Here is a 12,234-nt window from a genome sequence, read left to right as displayed (position 1 = left end):
CAAAAAGTTTCGAATTGTTGCCTGAAGACAAAGGAAGACCAATCGGTATTCGTTATTTTACATTGCTTCTTCTTGTTTGTTCAGTGAAGTGTTCGTTATCCAAACATGTGTTCATTGTCTGATCATAAAAATCTTTCGGGAAAGTGTTCATTATCTGATTTGTTCGTTAACCGATCACCCATTGTATTTGAATAGACCAGCATTCTATGTTTAAGTATTACAGAAACTTTGTACAATTAACAAATTACTAAACTATTAATTCATTTTCTGATTATCAGAACAGATTAATGCAAATGTGTAACATGTCTAGTTACTGAAAAATATGAAATACAATTTCTATTTTAAATTCATTATACCTTGTATTTTTAAGTGTGAAGATCAAGGTCACTGTTTAGGTGATTGACCTGCAGCTATTTCAGACTTAATTATAATATTTCAACTATTAAAATTATATAGGCTGTATTATATAAATTTATATATAAACAACAAAGATTTTAAGTTTGAACATAGATTATTGTTAAAAGAATGAAAAAAGGTTCTAGTCTTCATAAATCAATGATAAAATGAAGTTGCCCAAACCAAACTAATTTTTTTGTTTTTCTGATTATACAAACCAAGTAAGATTAGAGTATAAAGCAGGATAATTTTACAAAATATAACTCTCAATGAATGAATATACTGAAATACAGTAAAACCTCTGTAAATGAGAATTACACAATACTGGATATTTTTTTCTGTTTCCAAAAGTCTATTACTATTATTATTTTTTAATCCTTAAACTACACCAGATAAATGCCTCACAATTACATTCATTTTTACAATAAAATCACTTTTATTACATATGTAAGCACTTTAGATTAATTTCATGAAATTAAGTAATAAAGTAATTTCAACTAAAAATAGGAATATTTGAATGCAAAAATCAATTATTCAATTCTCTTGTCCTTCCTGAGAATTTGTACTATTTAAACACTAAGAGTTCTCAGATGTCCTTATGAGCTCACGTCAGTAAACAAGCCAATTCAAGAACAAAAAACTAATGTCTTCTTAGAAACAATGCAGTAAGGCACTAGACTAACATTCTGAGAGACATGGAATTAAATCTAGGGCCATGTTCAGTAATGCAGAATCCTTGCTAAGTCTAGTTATGCTACAATGTTGAACTAACTCTTTCTAACTACTGCTTGACTCCTCCCACAATTACATTCCCACCACTAGAATTCTAACTAGTTAAGTCAGCTTCTTTTATCTATGCTAACTTCTACTGGTGATGTCATTGTTTTTGTCTCATTGTACGATTTGCAAGATGGCTGATCATGTTGGACTAAATGTATTTTATTATAAGAATCACAAAGTTATTCTCTCATTCTAAATCATTAACTCATTCTAAAATGACTTCAAAATGTAAAATTATTATACATCCATATAACAGATTCCAAATACATTTTAACAGAAGATAGCAGTCCATTTCGTTAATTACAATTAATAATTGCTTTATTAATTTCATCACCATCTGATGCAGCTTCCATTTGAATAATTTATTGGCTACTTCATCTTTTTCAACCAGTTTGTTTGCAATAATTGTTGCGATCATAATTTTAACTTTGTCCACTATTTTGCTTAGTTGTCTAACTAAGAATAATTGTTCAATGATGCTCAGAACACCTCTTAGCTCCACCCACTAAGTCACTCAGAATTCTAACTTAGGTGTTCTGCTTTACTGAACACGGCCCTGGCAAGCAACATCCCACAAAATTTTCATGGTCTATCTATTAAGTTGGGCTTCATCTATCACCACCTGGTTGATCTTAATGTGGGCCTGGCCAAATCCATAATAGTGTGAAGTTATGAAATGTACTGGTACATAGACCGACAAAGGAAAGACGTATTAATAACTAAGCGACAGTATGGTCAAAGTATTTTATTTTACGTATATGAACAGGTTTTTTCAGATTCTAACTCCGCAGTAATTTATTACAATACGGCGTTGAACAATATTTTGGCAGACAATGACAAAATGTACTGTTCGTAACAAATATAAATGGTGACCCAAAAACTATGACTAATACTAATGTGCTAACTTAAAACTAGGAAAAGAAAAAAACATGATAGGGAATATAGAATCTAGGAAAATAGAATACAGTAGGGAGCAAAATACCCAGGGTTTTGCTGACTTCACAATTTTACGTGGGATACCATGTTGAACTTTTTCTGAAAAGTCTATCATCGTCTTCACTAGGTTTCTCCTTGCACCTAGTAACTACAATAAAAATCCAATTCTCTTCTCAACCTCTATCAAATTCTCCAGTTGTTGCCATTCATGACCCAGAATACCACATTTGATATCTGTCCACCTTGAGGTCTGGGCCAAGAATGTCCTTCCCTTATCTCATCGGCCCCAGAGCCTCTTTTCTTTCATTGTTCCTGTTTTATGACATCTGTATTGTTTTTCTAATTTATTACTAATTGACAAAACTTAATAAATCTGATTTTAAAATTTTTTCCTCTATTAAATAAATCTTAAAATTTGATTACAAATTTATGGTGTATATTAGAATCAATATGGTAATTATATATATATATATACACACACACAGGGTTCCTATTCAAATTTTTGTTTTAATGACCTTCCCTGACCAACTTTGTACAAATTCTATGAGTATCACCCTTACAGTATGGCACATTGACAAAATAAAACAGCATTTGACTAATTCCTGTGCACATATGTTTTGCTTCTCCAGCATTTTAATTACTTTTTTCTAATTAACAGTTACATATTTTTTATAATTGCTGAATTATTAAAATTAAAAATAAAATGCATTATTAAAATTCTGTTATTAATTCACAACTATAAATCTACATGGATTTGAAAAATAAAAAAACAATTATTTTTTATTATTTATTAACAAATTCTATATAATTCATGTACAAAAGAATATATTTATTAAATTTCTCTCTTAATAAATTTCTTGAACTTTATAGAATACAGTAGAGTGTCATTTATCCGAAAGTCAATTATCTGAAAGAATTCCAGTCGGCAAATTAAAATTTTCGCCAGTGCTGTGGCGCTGCAATTTTTGGCTATGTCTTGGGCTACTCAAATATTTTACGTTTTTGATACTAAATTAACTTCTGAAGTATAATTTTTTATTGTTTTTATATTTTTCAATATATTTATTTTGTTTATACAAAATAAAAAAATAATTTTTAACGATATAATAGTCTTTGTTAGGCTTAACATCGACGAAAATTCAACGCAAAGCAACACGCAACAGACAAAAATTTCAACATGGGATAGGTTAATATATTTTTTTGTACATAATCGGTTATCCGAAATATCGATTTTCTGAACAACTCCAGTCCCCAATTGATTCGGATAAACTATGCTCTACTGTATTAATAAACTGGAAAAAAAATTAGTAATAGTTTTGTTATGCAAATCAAAATTAATAAAATGAAAAATAATATGTTGATATTGCTTATAACTCGATAGTAAAATGTGAAAACATCAGATTCATGCTTAAAATTATCAGTTAATATAGGAATATACTATATTAATAATATATTTTTTCGTACATAATTGGTTATCCAAAAAATCGATTTTCCAAACAACCCCAGTCTCCAATTGATTTGGATAATCGATGCTCTACTGTATTAAGTTCATCTGGATAGAAAAAAACAACTCAAATTTATTTATTAATCTGTATGCTGTTATTTATAACACAGATTAATAAATTCCACTTGCATAAAAGATTTATCTAAAANAATAGAATAATAATAATAATAATTTATTATTATTATATTCAGCAAAAGCTGTAAATTTTGCTACATAATATTTATACTTGAATTACTGAAGATGGAAATAAAATATAATTTCAACTAATCTATCTCAACTTAAAAAATATGTAATGACTATCTACTTCTACTGTAATATAAATAAAAATATATGGAACACACTATTTTGTAAAAATTTTCTAATTATTTACAAACTTGGAAACATTTCAACAATAATTTTAACAAAACTTATAGATCTACAACTACAGTTAAACAAAATGAATAAAAATTCTGTTAGAATAAGCCAATTCAAAACAAAAAAAAAAGAAATTATAGGTATTGATACTTGAAAATATAGATACACAACTATTGGTAAAATCTTACCAAGTAATCCAATTAATAAATTTTTTAAATCACTAGCCAATTGTTTTCAAATGAAGCCAACTAATTTCAGAATGATATATATCTACACCAATCATACACACAATGTTATAGTGTGAAATTAAAATGTAGAATGTCTCAAAGCCTTAATTTTCCACTAAAAAACACATTAGTTTTTTTAAAAAAATCTATACATTATTCATAGAATGATTTAACATGTTTTTTTACTGTTTACACATGCAAACATATGCAAAAAAACAATAAAAAAAAATTAAATTGCAAAATTAAAAAAAAAACTAGGATCCAAATCTAAAAATTAAAAAGATAACATAAAAAATTTAATTCAAAATGGATAAAATATAAATCATCAAATTAGCGGGCAGACATACAAACACACACACACAAAAAATCATCTTATGATATAATAATTTCAAATTTAATATTCAATATAAATATTTATTTAAAGAATTCTTGATATAACGATTACATTCTATATTTTAGAAATAATAATAATTATTATTAAACATTAAAGATATAAAATCGTGTTAAATTAAGTGAAAATATGTTAAAATTGAAAATAAAATCAATTTTCTCTTTACAACTTTGACAAATATTAGTTTAGGACTAATTTTGAATCATTTCGCAATATATTTAAATATATATTCGTATCTTATCACCTTAATAATAATAATTAAAGACTAACCGTCATTTACTTCTTGAATAACAACCCACAACGAACAAATATCTGTGTTAATGTAAAAGCAATATCCTTTTTTGTTGATTTCTAAAGGTTGAACATGTTCGTCTTCTTTGCTGACATTTTGTTTTCGATTGTTCCTCTTTCTGATTAGTCAATATTATTATATAATTAATAGAAAAGTTTATTGCAATTTATAATTGTAAATTTTTTTATTAAATTATTTATTATTCAATATAATAAGTAATATATTTGTATTAGGAATTGTTATTATTATTATTATTATTTTAAATTAAAATGCGAAGCTGTAACAATATGGCTGCTCTCATGAAAATAAGCAAAAAACTTTGACCATGATGGAGAATTCTATTAAATTAATTGGATTTCTTTCCAAAGGTTTTATACCTTTTTTTCATTATATATTTTAGATATTTAAAACATGAAAGTGATGTTATTACTTGAAAAAATATATAATTTAATTTTTTATAAATTAATAGGGATTGGTTAAATATATAAAATCAATATATATATAATTTTATTTTTTAAAGCTTAATGCAAACGCATCTCGTTTTTAAATTATTTGTAATTACTAAATAAAGTAATAAATTATTAATGCAGACTAGCATTCAATTTTATTTATTGGATCTGAACTTTTTACATAAATAATTTTAAATATATTAAAATTTACCTAAATTTATTTTCAGTTGTTGTTTTTAAAGCAATTGCAAGTAATTTTATATCGAAATGTTTTTATATAATTACTAAAGAAATATGTTTTTAATCTTTATAAGAGAAAGTAAATAATATAAACTTTTACCCTAAATTAGTTTCTATGTGTATTATTGAGAGCCAGCTTATTGATGAATTATTGCTAGATTCAAAAAATTCCTGGAATTTTATTATTCAGAAACCAATATCTTTATTTTGGTAACAACTGTAAAATGTAATAAAAAAACAGCACACCTCTGAATGTTAAAAGTACAATTTCAGAATAGTTTAATGCAGATAAAACCCAAACGTTTTCAATCTACATAGATCTTCCGGTTAAAGCAGGTGTGTCAAACTCACTCCTTAAGTGCCAATTTTTTGTCTCAAGTATGACAGTGAGCCAGATTAAAAATAAAATGCAAATGTAATACTAAGTATAAATAAGAAGTATATAAAGAATGATTTTATTAAAGAAAAAAAATTATAATTTTTTTAAGTAGAGCTGTATTAAACCAAAATATTATTTTGAGTATCCAGAAACTTGACTTCTTCTATGCTTCATTGTCTCCTCAATGTTTGGTGTCAACGATGTTGTATTGATTTTCAAAATGGAATGAAGATGTTTATCTAAGTCTTGAACGGTATTTAGATTTATTAATCTTCATTGTGAAAACAACTGTTCACACACACATGAACTTCCAAACATGCATAAAATGTGGGCAGCATGATTCCTTAAGTTGGGATAGCTATTTTGATTTTTGAAGTACTTTGTATAAAATGCCAAAATGTCAACTTCATTGAACTTGCTTTTTAAAGCACTATCACATTGCAAATCTATTAGTTCCATTTGCAAGTAAGTCGATGCTTTACCAACATTGAACATAAACAGATCATTAAAAAGAGGAAAGTCGTAGGTATTGAGCTCACGAAAATCTGCAAAATGACTATCAAATTCAGCAATAAGATCAAGCAAACGGTAAGAAAAATCTGCTAATTTATCTGCATTGTACATGCCGATTTCACAAATGCTAGGAAAATGGTCAAGTTTTTGTTCTTGCAGCTGTNTGCATATTGTTAATATAAGAAAAATTGGGCTAGTAAGAAATTACTTTGTTTACTTGATACTCTTTCATCTCGAATGCCAACAAAAAACAATCTGACAGCACTAAAAAATGCAAAGTCTCCTCCAAGCGAAAATCAAAGTCACACACTTCTAGTGGCTGATTGATGATAAATCACATTGTCATCTCCACACAAAGAACAAGGATAACAGATTGCAAGATGATAAATTCTATATTTTAAAAGCAAGTTTAATTAATGTCCTTAATGATTTTTTTTTTCACTTTTCAGACTTTCATTTCAAGTCATTTCTTTGGAAATTTATATTTAAACCTTGATAAAGTTTAATTAAATTAGAGAAAACATTATTAAATTGCTTCTTTTACTATACGATAATTATAAAATATACAGGTCAAACCTGCAATAACGATCACTTCTCAACGATAATCACCTCTAAACCGCGGTCATTTTTTTAAAAATTTTCTATCAGTGGCCGTTGTTGAGAGGTTTGACTATATTTATTTCCGTCATTTTAAATGCATTTTTAAAATGTAAAAGTGGAATAATAATAATAATAATTTATTATTATTATATTCAGCAAAAGCTGTAAATTTTGCTACATAATATTTATACTTGAATTACTGAAGATGGAAATAAAATATAATTTCAACTAATCTATCTCAACTTAAAAAATATGTAATGACTATCTACTTCTACTGTAATATAAATAAAAATATATGGAACACACTATTTTGTAAAAATTTTCTAATTATTTACAAACTTGGAAACATTTCAACAATAATTTTAACAAAACTTATAGATCTACAACTACAGTTAAACAAAATGAATAAAAATTCTGTTAGAATAAGCCAATTCAAAACAAAAAAAAAAGAAATTATAGGTATTGATACTTGAAAATATAGATACACAACTATTGGTAAAATCTTACCAAGTAATCCAATTAATAAATTTTTTAAATCACTAGCCAATTGTTTTCAAATGAAGCCAACTAATTTCAGAATGATATATATCTACACCAATCATACACACAATGTTATAGTGTGAAATTAAAATGTAGAATGTCTCAAAGCCTTAATTTTCCACTAAAAAACACATTAGTTTTTTAAAAAAAATCTATACATTATTCATAGAATGATTTAACATGTTTTTTTACTGTTTACACATGCAAACATATGCAAAAAAACAATAAAAAAAAATTAAATTGCAAAATTAAAAAAAAAACTAGGATCCAAATCTAAAAATTAAAAAGATAACATAAAAAATTTAATTCAAAATGGATAAAATATAAATCATCAAATTAGCGGGCAGACATACAAACACACACACACAAAAAATCATCTTATGATATAATAATTTCAAATTTAATATTCAATATAAATATTTATTTAAAGAATTCTTGATATAACGATTACATTCTATATTTTAGAAATAATAATAATTATTATTAAACATTAAAGATATAAAATCGTGTTAAATTAAGTGAAAATATGTTAAAATTGAAAATAAAATCAATTTTCTCTTTACAACTTTGACAAATATTAGTTTAGGACTAATTTTGAATCATTTCGCAATATATTTAAATATATATTCGTATCTTATCACCTTAATAATAATAATTAAAGACTAACCGTCATTTACTTCTTGAATAACAACCCACAACGAACAAATATCTGTGTTAATGTAAAAGCAATATCCTTTTTTGTTGATTTCTAAAGGTTGAACATGTTCGTCTTCTTTGCTGACATTTTGTTTTCGATTGTTCCTCTTTCTGATTAGTCAATATTATTATATAATTAATAGAAAAGTTTATTGCAATTTATAATTGTAAATTTTTTTATTAAATTATTTATTATTCAATATAATAAGTAATATATTTGTATTAGGAATTGTTATTATTATTATTATTATTTTAAATTAAAATGCGAAGCTGTAACAATATGGCTGCTCTCATGAAAATAAGCAAAAAACTTTGACCATGATGGAGAATTCTATTAAATTAATTGGATTTCTTTCCAAAGGTTTTATACCTTTTTTTCATTATATATTTTAGATATTTAAAACATGAAAGTGATGTTATTACTTGAAAAAATATATAATTTAATTTTTTATAAATTAATAGGGATTGGTTAAATATATAAAATCAATATATATATAATTTTATTTTTTAAAGCTTAATGCAAACGCATCTCGTTTTTAAATTATTTGTAATTACTAAATAAAGTAATAAATTATTAATGCAGACTAGCATTCAATTTTATTTATTGGATCTGAACTTTTTACATAAATAATTTTAAATATATTAAAATTTACCTAAATTTATTTTCAGTTGTTGTTTTTAAAGCAATTGCAAGTAATTTTATATCGAAATGTTTTTATATAATTACTAAAGAAATATGTTTTTAATCTTTATAAGAGAAAGTAAATAATATAAACTTTTACCCTAAATTAGTTTCTATGTGTATTATTGAGAGCCAGCTTATTGATGAATTATTGCTAGATTCAAAAAATTCCTGGAATTTTATTATTCAGAAACCAATATCTTTATTTTGGTAACAACTGTAAAATGTAATAAAAAAACAGCACACCTCTGAATGTTAAAAGTACAATTTCAGAATAGTTTAATGCAGATAAAACCCAAACGTTTTCAATCTACATAGATCTTCCGGTTAAAGCAGGTGTGTCAAACTCACTCCTTAAGTGCCAATTTTTTGTCTCAAGTATGACAGTGAGCCAGATTAAAAATAAAATGCAAATGTAATACTAAGTATAAATAAGAAGTATATAAAGAATGATTTTATTAAAGAAAAAAAATTATAATTTTTTTAAGTAGAGCTGTATTAAACCAAAATATTATTTTGAGTATCCAGAAACTTGACTTCTTCTATGCTTCATTGTCTCCTCAATGTTTGGTGTCAACGATGTTGTATTGATTTTCAAAATGGAATGAAGATGTTTATCTAAGTCTTGAACGGTATTTAGATTTATTAATCTTCATTGTGAAAACAACTGTTCACACACACATGAACTTCCAAACATGCATAAAATGTGGGCAGCATGATTCCTTAAGTTGGGATAGCTATTTTGATTTTTGAAGTACTTTGTATAAAATGCCAAAATGTCAACTTCATTGAACTTGCTTTTTAAAGCACTATCACATTGCAAATCTATTAGTTCCATTTGCAAGTAAGTCGATGCTTTACCAACATTGAACATAAACAGATCATTAAAAAGAGGAAAGTCGTAGGTATTGAGCTCACGAAAATCTGCAAAATGACTATCAAATTCAGCAATAAGATCAAGCAAACGGTAAGAAAAATCTGCTAATTTATCTGCATTGTACATGCCGATTTCACAAATGCTAGGGAAATGGTCAAGTTTTGTTCTTGCAACTGCGATTCCCACAACTTTAATTTTATTTTGAAAGCTTGAACACTTGAGTACAGTCGTGTAACAATTACATTTTTTCCTTAAAGTTTAACATTCAAATTATTCAAGTGTTTCGTCATATATATTCAAGTGTTTCGTCAAAATATTCAAGTGTTTCGTCATGTCTGGCCCGTGATGTTGGCCAATGATGTGGGCCAGGGATGTCAAAGATATGGCCCACGGGCCATGACTGGCCCGTGGGCCGTATCTTTGACATCCCTGGGTTAAAGCATTCTCGAATGGAATATTCTTAAGATTATTTGAACAAAACGTATAAATGAAAATTTTTGAATAATTTTTTTAAATTGACTGTTCCTGTTGGTGATAAAGATTGCCAGGCATAAGATAATTATTTGCTTTTTTTTCACATACCCTCTGAAGAGGGATGTGTAGCCTTGTGTAAACCGATATAACTGCATTCCCTAGGGTAAATTGGTGTGCTGGTTTTTACCATATGGAAATATCTAATCTTCCCAGATAGACCAACATGCCATTCAATCCTTGAAAATACATTACCATTTTTAAATTTGCAATTTTTTCATTGTTATGTTATTTTATGCATGCTGATACATTAACCTTGTTTCAGCAAGCATACTGATAATGATTTTTAAAGCAAAACACAAAATTTGATATTGGCACATTGTTCCATTACTGACATTTTTAAACTGAGATGTTACTAAACATTTATCCAACAAATTACTTATCTCCACATATACAAGAACTGATATCAAAACTCAATATCAAATAGCATCATACATGTTGTCAATTACAGAAACTGAAAAAAATCTCTCAGGCAAATTTTCATTTCCACAATTAGGGATGATTCTGGAAATTTTTGAATCTATGATAAAACTTTTGATTTTGTTGTTTAGTTTTTATATAAGCTTGACTTACATACAGTATATAGATATAAAATGTAATAACTAATGCAAAATTGTCAGACAATTATATTAAGCAATGTATTTTATTGATATAATATATCTAAAAATTACAGATCTCTTATTTATCCTACTTTTAATACAAAAATAGAAATTATTTTGCTTTTTTAAGAATTTGTCCTAATTGTTTTACATTTGTCTTTAAATGAGAATACAGAATCAATTTTTTCTTAAAGAAACGTGTTATTGTCTGTAAATCTCAATAATAAATAAAATTTCTTTAAATTAAAAATTTAAAGTTTATCCAGTTAGTGATTGCAAGATATTGCATTACATATACAAATACATGTATGTAACAGCTTGAATGAAACAGAATTTAGCTTTAATAAATTATATAGAATTTATTTTTAGATTTAATAAAAACAGAAAATTTTGTTTGTTTAAAATATTGTGTCATCTCAATATAGAGTGACATCCTATTTTAATATTTCTTGATTTAATGTTTACCCCAAATTATACATTCTCTTTTAGTAGTCTCAACTAGTGTACCATAAAAACAATTACATATAAACTTCAATTTAGCATTTCTTTATTTTATATAAAACTGATTTTAAGGAGCAATGTTTTCAAGCCATAAATTTTAACATGATTTTGATTTAACATTTACAAGATAAAAGATACAATGGGCAATTTTTGATATGAAATTTTGCAGTCTTCCCAAATTTATGGGAATAGATGCTTGTTTACTTCTTTAGGATCTAATCTGCAGATTTTTTTTATATATATAATTTCAACTTGATTGGTATTCAAGGTTTCAAAAAAAAAAGTGTATAGCAGAAACAAATAGAAAAACAAAAAATGTAGGCTATATATTTAAAATATATGAACTTTTTACATAAATAATTTTAAATATATTAAAATTTACCTAAATTTATTTTCAGTTGTTGTTTTTAAAGCAATTGCAAGTAATTTTATATCGAAATGTTTTTATATAATTACTAAAGAAATATGTTTTTAATCTTTATAAGAGAAAGTAAATAATATAAACTTTTACCCTAAATTAGTTTCTATGTGTATTATTGAGAGCCAGCTTATTGATGAATTATTGCTAGATTCAAAAAATTCCTGGAATTTTATTATTCAGAAACCAATATCTTTATTTTGGTAACAACTGTAAAATGTAATAAAAAAACAGCACACCTCTGAATGTTAAAAGTACAATTTCAGAATAGTTTAATGCAGATAAAACCCAAACGTTTTCAATCTACATAGATCTTCCGGTTAAAGCAG

The 12,234-nt window shown here is 25.9% G+C and overlaps 1 pseudogene; it reads right to left on the bottom strand.

The window, feature by feature from the left end:
• The window catches only part of LOC111622131, an 89,613-nt pseudogene extending 81,198 nt beyond the window's left edge, over window positions 1-8,415 (bottom strand).
• Between the last annotated feature and the right edge of the window lie 3,819 nt (window positions 8,416-12,234).

The sequence above is a fragment of the Centruroides sculpturatus genome, unplaced genomic scaffold (genome assembly GCF_000671375.1).
Source record: "Centruroides sculpturatus isolate CEXI.00-Female unplaced genomic scaffold, Cexi_2.0 scaffold140, whole genome shotgun sequence".
In the NCBI taxonomy this organism is placed as follows: domain Eukaryota; kingdom Metazoa; phylum Arthropoda; class Arachnida; order Scorpiones; family Buthidae; genus Centruroides; species Centruroides sculpturatus.
The sequence above is the reverse complement of the archived record's forward strand: the minus strand, read 5'-3'. Positions and strand labels throughout refer to the sequence as shown.